Raw genomic sequence first — 15646 nt, 5'->3', positions numbered from 1 at the left:
CTCTTTTTTTTTTTTTTTTTTGAGACGGAGTCTCGCTGTGTCGCCCAGGCTGGAGTGCAGTGGCTGGATCTCAGCTCACTGCAAGCTCCACCTCCCGGGTTTATGCCATTCTCCTGCCTCAGCCTCCCGAGTAGCTGGGACTACAGGCGCCCGCCACCTCGCCCGGGTAGTTTTTTGTATTTTTTAGTAGAGACGGGGTTTCACTGTGTTAGCCAGGATGGTCTCGATCTCCTGACCTCGTGATCCGCCCGTCTCGGCCTCCCAAAGTGCTGGGATTACAGGCTTGAGCCACCGCGCCCGGCCAGAAAAAAACTTCTCTATGCTGTACACATATATGATGTGGAATAAATGAGTAGCACATGCAAAACATTTAGCCTGGCACATGATGAATGCTAAAAGGTTTGCTGTTGTTCTTGGCTGTCGTTGACCATGTATTCTCATCTCCTAACACAGTGCCTGGCATGTAGCAGTTGCTCAATAAATGAATAAAATGGCAACAATTACTACCTCCTCTCTCCACCCCAGCTCCAGGAATATTCCTGTTTGGAATCCTAGTTGAAACTCCAGGTATAACACCTATTTGCAGTTTCCATTCCCCTGGTATTTCCTCTGGAAAGCAGGGACCCAAGGAAGGGTTCTGTCTAAATTAAGTCCCTATCCTCCTCCTCACCTGACCCCAAAGACTTGGCAACACAGGGCATCTTGAATCAGCAACCACTAAGCATAGAGAAGCCAGAGCTTCACCACCAGCAATCCCTTTGTTTCTTACCTTCCTTTCTCTGGCTCTAGCTGTCATCTCTGTTACCAGGAACTAGGATTCCTCAACTGGGCCTCTGCCTCCTTGTCCTGCACCTTTGGACATGCGTGTCTGGGACAGACCTCAGGTCTCCTGTTCTCAGTCCATTGAATCTGCTGATACACCAGACAGAAGTTCAGAGGCATTCAGGCTCCAACTGACATTCTTTTTTTTTTTTTTTGAGACGGAGTCTCGCTCTGTCGCCCAGGCTGGAGTGCAGTGGCCTAATCTCAGCTCACTGCAAGCTCCGCCTCCCAGGTTCACACCATTCTCCCGCCTCAGCCTCCCGAGTAGCTGGGACTACAGGCACCCGCCACCTCGCCCGGCTAGTTTTTTTGTATTTTTTAGTAGAGACGAGGTTTCACCGTGTTAGCCAGGATGGTCTTGATCTCCTAACCTCGTGATCTGCCCGTCTCGGCCTCCCAAAGTGCTGGGATTACAGGCTTGAGCCACCACGCCCAGCATCAACTGCCATTCTTGATGTGTGAGTCAGGCAAGTCACTTAACCTTTCTGAGCCTCCAGGTTTTGGTACAATAATATAGAGAGCTGGGTGAGACTCCATGGTGCAAAGCCGCACAGAGACAATTCTCTTGGGCTCCCTTCCCTGTAGCAGCAGCCTGACCTGGGAGATGGAATAGAGCAGGGTCTAAGCTGAATGCCTTGAGGTCTCCATAGTTTGAGATCCTGAGGGCACCAGGGAAGAGGGGTGGGCTGCAGAGCCATAGAAAAATGAGTGACTTGGAGGCATGAGCAGACACCCTTCTACCATGGGACAAGCAGGGCACCAGGAGTGTGGCTCGAAGTTGCCGTGGTTCCCCCTCATATGCAGCTGCTGAAATTGGGTTGGGCAAAAAGAACAACTCACTCCCCCCGCCCTGTCTGAGCAGAGAAAGTAAGCTTTGTAACTCCCAGAGGAGGGGCCAGCAGGACCCAAAGTCACAAATGCCCCCTTTCTCTATCCCCAGGAGACCCACATATACCCGTGACCCCTCTGCACGAGGCCATGGTTCTGAAGTCTCCATCCTCAACAGAGAGCAGCAGAGACCAAGTGAGGGTCTAGCACCTAGAACGATGGAACTTGCAGGACAAGCCAGCGCTAAACAGGGAGGGAACTCAGAGCCTCTGTGGGCTAGAACGGGAACGCCTCGAGGAGTGGCTTCCTCTGCCCTCCTGTTGATATGTACTTATCCTGGGCTGCCTTTGGTGCTCAAACCTTAGTTATGAAAAATGTTATTATTATAACAGCACAGTACCACCTCCCACCCACCTCCGCGACTAAACAGGAAGTGTCTGGCAGGTAGAGGCCTGTTTTGCACCCCTATGGACAAACCCCTCCCCCAGCACCCACTCACTCATTCCTTCACTCACAAATATTTATTAAGCACTGATGTAGTTGCCAGGAGGCCTGAGGCTTATCCTTTAGGGGTGTCAGCTGCTAAATCTCCAGAACCTTGGCCTCCCAGATTCCCAAAGGTAAAATTTCCTCCACTCCATCCCAGAAGGGAGGATGGGATCCAGTTAGGGCCTGTAAGGAGAAGCCACCAGCTTCATGCTTGCAAAGGAAAACCACTTCCCCCTTTTTCTTGCCTCAGTTCCAGGGGTGTGATGGCCCCATGGAAAATTCACAGGCAGGTCTTGGAATCTCTACCAGGGAGTTAGCCCAGGCTCCATTCAGGGAAAGCCCTGCCACCGAGACCAGACCTGCATCCAGGGAAACGTGTCCAAGGCCATCGATGTACAAAGGCTTAGGCAACCAGAGACTCTGACCAACCAGGGCCTCTCACACTGGCCTGGAATTACTCTCAGCTTCGTGACCAGCCGGCAAAGACATCAGGCCTGGGGCCACAGAGCCAAGATTCCAAAGAGAAAATTCCAAGGCAAATATCTCAAGGGTTTCCAAGGACTGTCTCCCCACTTCCCAAAACTCCCTTCCACAGCATCCCAGAGTCTTTCCCCTCCTGTAATTTAACCTTGTGCTTCCCAGACTCCTGCCCTTGGTGCTGATATTCCCTAAACCCAGAATATCCTGCCTCTAGTCCCACACCCAAATCCTACCCACCTCAATGCTAGCTCCAATGCCACCTCCTCCAAGAAGTCTTCTCTGATCCTCTCAGTGAGGAAGGTCTCTCTCCCTCCTTTAAATACCAAAGTCCAGGCCTCTTCTGTGGCTGTGGACAGGTATTTGGCTTCTGAAAGCAAACAAGCCTGGGTTCACAGGCTAGCTCTACCCCTTCCCAGCAGGGTAACCTTAGGCAAGTTCCCTTCCTGCTTCCTGCTGGGCTGCCCTTGCCTCTGCCTTGCCCAGAGACACTTGACCACCTCCCTTGGGCTGCCCAACCTTCAATGTGGATTCCTAGTATTTGTGAATTAGGTTCTCTGCCTGCAAACTTTTTCTGTTCAGGGCCAGAGAGTAAATATTTTAGGCTTTTCAAGCCATACTGTCTCTCTTGCAACTACTAAACTGTCCTGTTGTAACACAAAGCAACCTAAAATAGTAAATAAGCATGGCTGTGTCCTAATAAAACTATTTCTGCACACTAAAATTTGAATTTCTTGGCCAGGAGCAGTGGCTCATTCCTGTGATCCTAGCACTTTGGGAAGCCAAGGCAGGCGGAGCCTGAGCACATGAGTTGGAGACCAGCCTGGGTAATGTGGCGAAACCCCATCTCTACTAAAAATACAAAAAATTAGCCAGGCATGGTAGCGTGCACCTGTAGTCCCAGCTACTCAGGAGGCTGAGGCACAAGAATCGCTTGAACCCAGGAGGCGGAGGTTGCAGTGAGCTGAGATCATGCCAGTGCACTCCAGCCTGGGTGACAGAGTGAAACTCCAAAAAGAAAAAAAAAATGAATTTCTCATATTTTCACATGTCAAAAAATATTGTGTTTAACAATTTTTTTTTCAGTCATTGAAAAAAGCACTTTGTGGCTTACAGGCCGTACGTGTCCTTCCATGTCTCTCCTGAGAGCACTCCTTGGCTGCGAACTCAGTTCCAGAGGCTGCACAAAGCTGCTCCCTCTGATTCAGCTTCAGCAGGGAGTCTGCTAAGCCCTGACTGTTCCAGGGGCAGGCTTGGGTGCCACAGGGAGCACACAAGTGAGGCACCCAGCCTGCTCTCTAGGAACTTCTAATCCAATGGGGGGACCCAAGAAGATCCACAGAGGATTTAATGGTAACACAAGGTTGGGGAATATCAGCATCATGAAAGAGACCTTATCTTTTCCAATGAACAAATACTTTCTTTTTTTGTTTTTTTGTTTTTTTTTTGAGACGGAGTCTCACTCTGTTGCCCAGGCTGGAGTGCAATGGCGTGATCTTGGCTTACTGCAAGCTCTGCCTCCCGGGTTCACACCATTCTCCTGTCTCAGCCTCCCAAGTAGCTGGGACTACAGGTGCCCGCCACCACACCTGGCTAATTTTTTGCATTTTTTTTAGTAGAGACGGTGTTTCACCATGTTAGCCAGAATGGTCTCCATCTCTTGACCTCATGATCCGTAATTTGTTGGTGCCCGGCCAACAAACACTTTCTTTACAACTTACATTGACAAAGCCGAAGGAGAACGCTGGCTCCCTGGGAGAAGAAATGCACCAGCAGAGACTTCATGGAGGAAATGGCATTAGACATGGACTTAAAAGAATAGGAATTCCGGCTGGGTGCCGTGGCTCATGCCTGTCATCCCAACACTTTGGGAGGCCGAGGCGGGTATATCACGAGGTCAAGAGATGGAGACCATCCTGGCCAACATGCTGAAACCTAGTCTTTACTAAAAATACAAAAATTAGCTGGGCATGGTGGCAGGCGCCTATAGTCCTAGTTACTTGGGAGACTGAGGCAGGAGAATCACTTGAACCTGGGAGATGGAGGTTGCAGTGAGCCAAGATTGCACCACTGCACTCCAGCCTGGAGACAGTGAGACTCCGTCTCAAAAAACAAAACAAAACAAAAGAATAGGAATTGCAGGACTGAAGCTGTCACCCTTCACTGTTTCCTCCTGAAAGGCAGCCCCCTGGCTTTTGCATAAAAACATTGAAGACTTATAGCTATACTCCAGCCCCACACACCTATAATGCCATCACCAGAAGGCAGGCTCCTTGGGCGAGGGCAAGGGCCTTCCTCATTTCTGAGCCTCTGGACATGTTTCTGAGCCTAGCACATGTTTTTTTGCAGAGTATATTTCTGTAAATGCTTGTTGAGACTGAATTGAAGTTGGAGTTAGGGGAGATGATGACAAAGTAGATTCCTGATAGAAATTGGACCAAATTAGGTCGGGCGTGGTGGCTCACGCCTATAATCCCAGCACTTTGGGAGGCTGAGGCGGGCGGATCACTTGAGGTCAGGAGTTCGAGACCAGCCTGGCCAACATGGTGACATCCCTTCTCTACTAAAAATACCAAAATTAACTGGGCCTGGTGGTGTATGCCTGTAATCCCAGCCACTTGGGAGGCTGAGGCAAGAGAATCACTTGAACCCAGGAGGCAGAGGTTGTAGTGAGCTGAGATTCCACCACTGAACTCCAGCCTGGGCAACAGAGTGAGATTCTGTCTCATAAAGAAAAAAAAAAAAAGGAAAAAAAAAGCAATTGGACCAAATGGATTAGGTCATTCCCTCCATTTTATCCAGCTCCTCAGGCCCAGAAGGACATTTCCCAAGGAATGAGCCAACTGTCTTAGGCACAACCTTAGACCACCTTAAAGGGGACTCCTCATTCTGACTGCTTACCACAACCTTCTGACTTCTTAAAAATGAGATGTGAGGCCGGGTGCGGTGGCTCATGCCTGTAATCCCAGCACTTTGGGAGGCCGAGGCGGGTGGACTGCCTGAGCTCAGGAGATCGAGACTAGCCTGGGCAACACAGTGAAACCCCGTCTCCACTAAAAATAATACAAAAATTAGCGAGCGTGTTCCTGTAGCCCCAGCTACTCGGGAGGCTGGGGCAGGAGAATCACTTGAACCAGGGAGGCGGAGGTTGCAGTGAGACGAGATCGCGCCACTGCACTCCAGCCTGGGTGACAGAGCGAGACTCCATCTCAAAAAAAAAAAAAAAAGATGTGAAACAGTGATTACTATAACCTGTGCGCGCGTGTGTGCACATGCACACACACACACACACACACACACACAGACATCCTTCCCTCTTCTGACAGCCCCCTTCTGCCTCTTTAAGTGGAGGCTCCTCTTCTCTGCCCAGTAAGGTGGGGCCTTTTGTACCAATAGTAACTGCAGACTGGGCACCGAGGAACTCAAAGCCACCTCCCCACAGAACCCAAACGAGTGCAGCCAGCACCACCTCGGTGAGCACCACCTTGTAAATCAGAGAGGTCATTGCCTCTCACCTGGCACCCCCCAAACCATGACTAAGCAGTTGTTGATGCTTCCCCAAGACAACATTATGCAGGAGAAGTTGAAACCAAAGGGGAAGGAATTAATTAATGTATGTATGTGAGGTCTGAATTGGCTTGGGTATATATGTATGGATTGTCTCACCAAGGATACACCAGAAACTGAACATAGTGGCTGCCTCCAGGAAGGCAAACTGAGCTGCTAACGGACAGAGAGGGGAGAGATTTAAAAATTTCACTGGCGAGTGCTACATGAGTTTTTAATTTTGTGCCATGAGGATATCTTTTTTTTTTTTTAGACGGAGTCTCCCTCTGCCATCCAGGCTGGAGTGCAGTGGTGCGATCTTGGCTCACTGCAAGCTCCGCCTCATGGGTTTATGCCATTCACCTGCCTCAGCCTCCTGAGTAGCTGGGACTACAGGCACGAGTCACCACGCCCAGCTAATTTTTTTCTATTTTTAGTAGAGACGGGGGTTTCACCGTGTTAGCCAGGATGGTCTTGATCTCCTGATCTCATGATCCGCCCACCTCGGCCTCCCAAAGTGCTGGGATTACAGGCGTGAGCCACCGCACCCAGCCGCCATATGGATATCTTACCTATTCAAACAAATAAATGTTTTACAACATGCACAATGTTGTTTTAAGCAAATGCAACATAAAATGTGGATTCAAAAAAAAATGTGGATTCAATAGCTTGTTTTCAACTCTACAGGCACAGCTGAGACAATAAAAGCAGATATCTGGTTACTTACTACTCTGTAGAAAGACAGAGGGGAAAACACAGAGAACGAAGTGCCATTTAAAATCTCACCAGGCTGGGCGTGGTGGCTCACGCCTGTAATCCCAGCACTTTGGGAGGCTGAGGTGGGTGGATCATCTGAGGTCAGGAGTTCCAGACCAGTCTGACCAACATGGTGAAATCCTGTGTCTACTAAAAATACAAAAATTAGCCAGGTGTGGTGGCTCATGCCTGTAATCCCAGCTACTCGGGAGGCTGAGGCAGGAGAATCACTTGAACCTGGGAGGCAGAGGCTGCAGGGAGCCGAGACTGCACCACTGCACTTCAGCCTGGGCCACAAAAGCGAAACTCCGTCTCAAAAATAAACACATACACTTTGGGAGGCCGAGACGGGTGGATCACGAGATCAGGAGATCGAGACCATCCTGGCTAACACGGTGAAACCCCGTCTCTACTAAAAATACAAAAAACTAGCCGCGCGAGGTGGCGGGCACCTGTAGTCCCAGCTACTCCGGAGGCTGAGGCAGGAGAATGGCGTAAACCCGGGAGGCGGAGCTTGCAGTGAGCTGAGATCCGGCCACTGCACTCTAGCTCGGGCGACAGAGCAAGACTCCGTCTCAAAAAAAAAAAAAAAATAAAATAAAATAAAATAAACACATAAAATAAAATAAAATCTTACCAAATGATCATGCCAAATAAGGATCCTGCGTGGGAAAAGACGGGGGTCAGAGAAGCCAGATGGAGAGAATTGACAGAGAATTAACAGTACTCACTGTGGAGGTGAGGAAGGGGAGCTCCAGAGGCCCATCCCCCGCCCAGCATGAGTTTGCATGGGGAGGGCAAAGACATTTAAAGAGAGAGGAGTTGGAGCCTGGTGACTCCCACCCTGTGATGCACGTCAGTTGAAGTAGGAGAGAGAAGGTGGTGCGCAGGAAAACAAGCCGCAGTGCCTGCCTCCACCTCAGCCACACATGCATCCCCAGCACTTCCCCAATCTGAGACTTAGTTTCTTTGTCTCTACAATGAAGGATTTGGCCCAGACAGATCTCCAAGGTGCCTCATGGCTCTAATACTCTCTGATTTGATGGCTGCAGCCTTCGGCAAACGTGCATAAAATAGATTAGTTTTAGCAGTAGTAAAAACAAAACTGAAAATCAGATTTATCATTTTAATTAAATATACTTTACACCCTCAATTTCTAGGGAGCAAAATGCTCCCCCCTCCATCAGTTTTCTCTTTGTGGGAGACATTCATGTCTGACATGCAATTTAAGAAAATACCAAACCACATTGTAAGATACACAATTAACAAGACCCTAACAGGCATTTCTTAACAGGAAAGTGGGGCTTGGTGGGGCGGGGGAAGAACATAAAAAGGAAATGTCAAGAAGGGGAGGGTCAGGTGGGATCAGGAGCCCAGGGAACTGGGTATCAGGCTAGTAAGAACAACGTGCTATTGTTTTTACTCAGCCCTCAGAAGTCACTATCTCTGGCACTCTGTGGAGCTGGGGAGTCTGAAGCGTGTGGTTTGGTTCCCTCTCCCTGGGTGACATAAGGCAAATTGCTCTCTGGACTTTAGAGTGCTCAACTATAAAATGGAACTAAATATACCTACTTTGAGGAATGCTGGGAAAATGTAATAAGATATCTGAAAAGGCTTAGGAAAACAGTAAAGGGTAAAGCACACATGCGAACACTGTATTTATTTTATTTTATTTTTTTTTGAGATGGAGTTTTGCTCTTGTTGCCCAGGCAGAAGTGCAATGATGCGATCTTAGCTCACTGCAACCTCCGCCTCGTGGGTTCAAGCGATTCTTTTGCCTCACCCTCTCAAGTAGCTGGGATTATAGGTATGCACCACCACGCCCAGCTAATTTTGTATTTTTAGTAGAGAGAGTGTTTTGCCATGCTGGTCAGGCTGGTCTCAAACTCCTGACCTCAAATGATCCACCTGCCTCTGCCTCTCAAAGTGCTGAGATTACAGGCGTGAGCCACTGCGCCCGGCCCAAACACTGTAGTTTGGAAACTCAAGTTGGGGTCCAGAATGTCTGGTCCCCATCTGGTTAGGTATCATGTCCTCTCAGCATGCGTCCCCTAACATCCTTTCTTTCTGCCATCCTCTTCTCCACCCAGGCACGTGGTCCCCACAAAGCAAGAGGAAAGCAGCGCCCCTACCCAGAAGGAGCATCATTTCCTGGGCTCTGGGCTCTGTGGCTCCAGATCATTAACTAACAACCGGGGTTGTAGATTACCAGATAAATCTGGGCTGGGGTCGCCAGTAGGATAGATGAGAATCAACAGGAGAAATAAATCTACAGCAGCAGCTCCCTGAGTTTCAGGAAAGCCCTATAGCCTGGGGGCAGTCAGGGACTAGTGAGAGAGGAGTTTCTGTTTTAGATAAAAACAAAAACAAGGCTGGGCATGGTGACTCAGGGCTTGATTGCCTGAGTTCACGAGTTCGAGACCAGCCTGGGCAACATGGCAAAACTTTGACTCTACAAAAAATACAAAATTTACGGCCGGGCGCGGTGGCTCACGCCTGTAATCCCAGCACTTTGGGAGGCTGAGGTGGGCAGATTTCCTGAGGTCAGGAGTTCAAGACCAGTCTGGCCAACATGGTGAAACCCCATCTCTACTAAAAATACAAAAAAATTAGCCGAGCGTGGTGGTGTGCACCTGTAATCCCAGCTACACGGGAGGCTGAGGCAGGGGAATTAGTTGAACCAGTGGAGGTTGCTGTTAGCCGAGATTGCACCACTATACTACAACTTGGGCAACAGAGCGAGACTCCGTCTCGGAAAACAAAAACAAAAACAAAAAAGATTGCACCATTGCACTCCAGCCTGAGCAACAGAGTGAGACCCTGTCTCTCAGAAAAAAAAAAAAAAAATCAAGGCCAGTGTGGTAGCTCACACGTGTAATCCCAACACTTTGGAAGGCCAAGACAGGAGGATCCCTTGAGGCCAGGAGTTCAAGACCAACCTGGGCAACAGAACAAGACCCTGACTCTGCAAAAAAAATAAAAATAAAAAAAAAAATAATAATAATAATAAATAATTTTTTAAAAATCTCAGAAATAAAACCAGGAATTCTCCCCACCACCCATTACCACCATTCTCCCAAAAGGATTCAGGTAAGAGTCAAGTCCCCAGACTTCTGCCAGTGCTGACAGAGCTGTCCCTGTCCCTGCCTTATTGAGCTCGGGCGTCCACTCGGTTGCACATTATTCCTGACGACAAGAGCAAATATAGACACTCTCAGAGGGCTGAGGAGAGGCTAAGTGGAATAAGCGGTGTTTAATCTTTAACGAGAGAAATTGCCTTGCCTTAGCAGAGCCCCACCCAGCAGGCGCTGTGGCCCCTCATAATTCAAGTCCGTACTTAATTAAAAAGGGGAGCATCCTGGACTCTCCCCAACTGGCACCAATTCCATTCTCATCCTTCAGCCTGCTGACATTTGTCTGTTTGTCTCTCTTCAACAGAAAGAGAAAAAAATCAAAAGGAAAAGAAAATGTTATATCCTGCAGCTTTCTGAGAGGTCCCGTCCTTGAGCTGGGGCGCTTCATCTAGAAGCAGAGAGGGTTGAAATCTAACAGGAGGAGACAGAACAGGACAAGGAATGCTTTGCATTTTTGGAGACAGCCCTGAGCTACTGCAAATAGCAAGTATGAAAAGCTAAAGTCACCAGCACCTTCTAAAAATAAAACTTGGTCTCCTTGGGGCATCCTTGATTGCTGGCCTCCGGCACTGGGCTCCAACATTTCCTCCTGGGACAATATTCCAGAAGAAAGGACGATGCATTTATTTAGCCTTGTTTAAAAATATTAAGATGTGGCCAGGTGCGGTGGCTCATGCCTGTAATCCCAGCACTTTGGGAGGTTGAGACAGGCAGATCACGAGTTCAGGAGATTGAGACCACCCTGGCTAACATGGTGAAACCCCGTCTCTACTAAAAATACGAAAAATTAGCCGGGAGTGGTGGCGAGCGCCTGTAGTCCCAGCTACTTGGGAGGTTGAGGCAGGAGAATGGCATAAACCCGGAAGGTGGCGCTTGCAGTGAGCCGAGATTGTGCCACTGCACTCCAGCCTGGGCAACAGAGCAAGACTCTGTCTCAAAAAAAAAAAAAAAAAATTAAGATGTTTCTCACTGGGATCCTGACAAGTTCCAATTACAGCACCCCAAAAGGTAACACTCCCCCCCAATAAATAATTCTAAAACAATCCCTTGTGGACTTGGCTCCACAGAGGTCATTGTGTTTATTCTTTTACTCCTGGGAATGTCACACTGTCACACACAAGTGGGGTTGAGGAGGGAACCAGAATCTCCCACCTCAAACTCTTAACTGCAGCTAAGTCTGCTCTGTCTGCCAGAAGAAATCCTTCATGAGTCTGGCTGGGACAATCTGATCTTCTCCTTCTGTTTCTCCCAAGGTTCTCAAGGACGTCCAATGCCTGTACCACCCAAGGGAAAGAGTCCTCATCTTTAGAACTTTTATATGGAGACTGCTCTCCTCCTCCACAGGATGCCCCTAGGAATTGAGCAAGACATCAGCTTTATCTGTGAGCTTCCTCTTTAGCCCAATACACTCCCAGCTAGCAGGCTGAGGGAAAGCCCCATTTCTTTGGAGTTTCAAGAGAGATCTCAGGTAAGTAGAAGATGGAGAGGAACAAGAGAAGTAGTTGCTTTACCTCCCTGCCCAGCACGTTCTCCAAAAGTGGTGCCTTTCCAACCACGTTGAAGGTAATATATATTGACAAGATATTTGTAAAGACATCTATGATTAAAAAATAAAAACCAGGCTGGGTATGATGGATCATACCTATAATCCCAGCACTTTGGGAGACCAAGGCAAGAAAATCATTTGAGCCCAGGAGTTTGAGACAATCCTAGGCAACATAGCGGGACCCCATCTCTACAAAAAATTTTTAAAAATTTAAAAATTAAAAATTTAAAAAGCCAGTTATGGTGGTGAACACCTGTAGGCCTAGCTACTCAGGAGGCTGAGGAGGGAGAATTGCTTGAGCCCAAGAGGTCGAGGCTGCAGTAATGAGCCATGATGTTGCACTGCACTCCAGCCTGGGTGACATAATGACAACTTGTCCCCGCGCCTCCCCCACACACAAACATTCTACTTAGTTCTATAACATTAAAATAATAAATAAATAAATAAGAAAAAGAAAAATGGGCGCTAGGCATTTTGGTGCAGGCAATTAATTTCAGGGGTACATATCCATGTACCCATCATTCAGAAGCCCTGCTGTTTAGAGGAAGCAATGTGAAAGGGGGACAGTGACACAAGACAAAAGGAAGTCAAAGAGTGGCATGTTTTGGTTATCCTGACCCACCAGCCCATGGGGAGGACCCCAGGCTCCCCCTCTTTCATCCCCACCACCTGACCTCTCTTTCTGGTTCATTCCTCTACTGTCTCCAGTCTGGGAGACACTAAGGCGACATAGGACATTACTTGACCCTATTTATCTCGTCCATCTGACCTTGAGGAGCCAAGGTTACCCTACTGGGTTCCACCCTTTAAGGCTCTGGAACTCAGCTCTTCCAGACCATGAGGAAGCCAGGCCTTGAGGATACTTCCACCCTCCTCTCACAGTCACACGGCATAGGTCTCCCACAGGATGTCCCCAGCTAACCCAACCCAGAGAACCAAATCCAGCCCTATGCCGCTCATTCTTTGAAACCTGCCCTGGGGAAAGCCTGCTTCTCTGATGGCTCCGGAGCCACCTTGATATCGGATCCAGGTGAATCCAATAGCTTCCTCTCCCTACTCATCACAGTGCTCTGATCTTCCAGCCTCCTGAGCAAGCCACAGTCTGCCTTTATATGAACATTTGCATATCAAAGCCTCACATTTACATTTTATAACTTAGGCTTCTGGGAAACAGGTCAGAGTTCAGCCCCCAATCTACTAGCAAAGCCGGGAAAGAAGCATTTACCTGTGCAACCCCCACCAAAGATGTGTTGGAGGGTGTCAGGGAGTACGCTGTATGTGTCCATGAAGCTGTGTGTCCAGGAGGGGACTGTGAGCGTCCGGCATCCAAGAGTGTTCCTGTGTATCTCTGGCTCAGGTGTGGGCTCCATCTGGCCTGTTATGTGGTCCTTCAAAGTGTTTGCATGCCTGTGAGTCTGTTTGGGGTGTCCTCAGTCTGTTGTGGGAGCCCTTGGGGTAGATGTGTGTTTGTGAGGGCTCTGTTTCCTCATTTGTAAAATGGGAATGAAAATCCTAATACTTACCTCACAGGATCGTTATGAGGTTGCCTTAGTTAATGCAGGTCATGCACTTACAGCAGGGCATGGCTCGGTACATGTCAGTTATTGTGACTCAATTCCCAATAGAAATTCCAGTCCCTCTGTTCCCTCCTCCCCAACTACTTCCAGTGGTGTAAGAGGCGAGTGTTCCCCTTGGAAATATCACTGTTCTGAGCCTGGACATTCAATCAGAGGTCAGTGACAGCAGCAGTATCTTCTCTTACCCTGAGGGAGGAAGGCCCCTCAGCCTCTGCCAGGGCTGGGGGAGGATTGGGAATGTGGAGGGGGCACTTACTCACCAGGGAGCCAGGGGTCCTCCAGAAGAATGTAAGAACTCAGAACCAGCAGCCTGGGCAACACAGTGAGACCCTGTCTCTACAAAAACAAACAAACAAACAAACAAACAAACAAACACATTAGCCAGGCATGATAGTGCATGCCTGTAGTCCCAGCTGCTTGGGAGGCTGAGATAGGAGGATCGCTTGAAGCCAGGAGTTTGAGGTTACAGTAAGCTATGATGGCACCACTGTACTCCAACCTGGGTGACAAACGGAGACCCTCCTGTTTCTCTCTTAAAAAAAAAAAAAAAAAAAAAAAGGCTGGGCTTGGTGGCTCGTGCCTTTAATCCCAGCACTTTAGGAGGCCAAGGCGGTGGATCACCTGAAGTCAGGAGTTCGAAACCAGCCTGACCAACATGGTGAAACCCCATCTCTACTAAAGATACATAAAATTAGCCAGGCATGGTGGTGGGCACCTGTAATCCCAGCTACACGGGAGGCTGAGGCAGGAGAATTGCTTGAACCTGGGAGGTGGAGGTTTCAGTGAGCTGAGATTGTGCCTTTGCACTCCAGCCTGGGCAACAAGAGTGAAATTCTGTCTCAAAAACAAAAACAAAAAAACTCAGAACCAGAGGGGCACTGGCACCCCTAGAGAGGCCCCATCCTACTGAAGTGCCCAGTACCAACTTAAAGACCCACTGGGCCGGGCGCGGTGGCTCAAGCCTGTAATCCCAGCACTTTGGGAGGCCGAGACGGGCGGATCACGAGGTCAGGAGATCGAGACCATCCTGGCTAACACGGTGAAACCCCATCTCTACTAAAAATACAAAAACTAGCTGGGCGAGGTGGCGGGCGCCTGTAGTCTCAGCTACTCCGGAGGCTGAGGCAGGAGAATGGCGTAAACCCGGGAGGCGGAGCTTGCAGTGAGCTGAGATCCCGCCACTGCACTCCAGTCCGGGCGACAGAGCAAGACTCCGCCTCAAAAAAAAAAAAAAAAAAAAAAGACCCACTGGACTCTTCTTCGTTGTCATGGAGATTACACCAGAACTGCCTTCCAGGAAGAACCTTGTCCTCCTCTCCACTTCTCTTGGCCAGAACTCACACTTGTCTCTAAACTGGTTCCATCCAACCCAAAGCTGGGATTTGCTTGGGCTTGTTTCTCCTTCCTTGGGCAGGGTTCCTGCTAAGATCAATTAGTTTGGTCTTTATGGTACCTATTCACTACACAAGCATTTCATGCCACACTCATAAGCATGCAGACAGGCTTAGGAGGACTTACAGAGGCAAATGAGCTCTGGAGAGCTCTCCATAGATAAGGATGTCTATACCATGAGGCAGAACGAAAAACATCCACACCAGAGATAGAGTTAAGAATGTTGTATGGGGATAAAAGGAACTGATTCAGGTTATCCTGGAAGGCTTCCTGGAGGAGAGGGACAATAGACATGAGTCTTATAGAATATTATAGCACCTATAGAAAGGGAAGTTTATTTTCATTTGCCCAAGCTGATCTCATGGAATGAGCCCTTATGAACGCTAAACAGCAATTTTATGTTTTAGCTCCAGTTCTAGCCAGACAGGCCCAAAGAGCTTACATGTGTCATTTCCTTCTCTGAAACTCCACTGCCTCATCTGTAAAGTGGCGGGTGTTAGGTTAGATGAATTTGGGTAGCCACTCCTGCTGGCCTGGCATTTGAACATTCTTTTGTGTTTATCACAAACAGGCAGGATGCAAAATCAGGCTGTCTTCAAAGGAGTGCATAGGCTGGAGACACAGAGAATTGTCTCAGAAAAAAGGCCTTTGAGGATTCATGTCCTTTGTGCCCCCATGGCCACAGCCCAAGCACCCCAGCTCCCCTCAGATGTCTGTCTTGGTCATAGCTGCTTGCCTGGAACCCAGCACTGTATCTGAAACGATAAATGCTTATTGAAAGAAGTGATGAATGGATGAGATGACAGAGACTATGACCAGCTTCTTAGCTAAAACTGAAACCCATCCTGCCTCCAGATCATCAGATCCTTTGGGGCTTTTGCTCCTTTTGCTGGATCTCAGATAAGAGGGAAGATGGCAGAGAGGGAGCTACACTTTCAGAAATCATCTACCCTGGGGCTTCTGGTTTCTGCTGCAATCAATAGAAAGTGGGTCACAAAACAGCTCTGCAGAGAACAGACCCTTGAGGAAAAGCCTGGTTTCTGTGCCAGTTTACATTTATTGATCACCTACTGTGTATC

This window comes from Piliocolobus tephrosceles, chromosome 16 (assembly GCF_002776525.5).
Source record: "Piliocolobus tephrosceles isolate RC106 chromosome 16, ASM277652v3, whole genome shotgun sequence".
Classification (NCBI taxonomy): domain Eukaryota; kingdom Metazoa; phylum Chordata; class Mammalia; order Primates; family Cercopithecidae; genus Piliocolobus; species Piliocolobus tephrosceles.
This window is presented reverse-complemented; position numbering follows the sequence as displayed.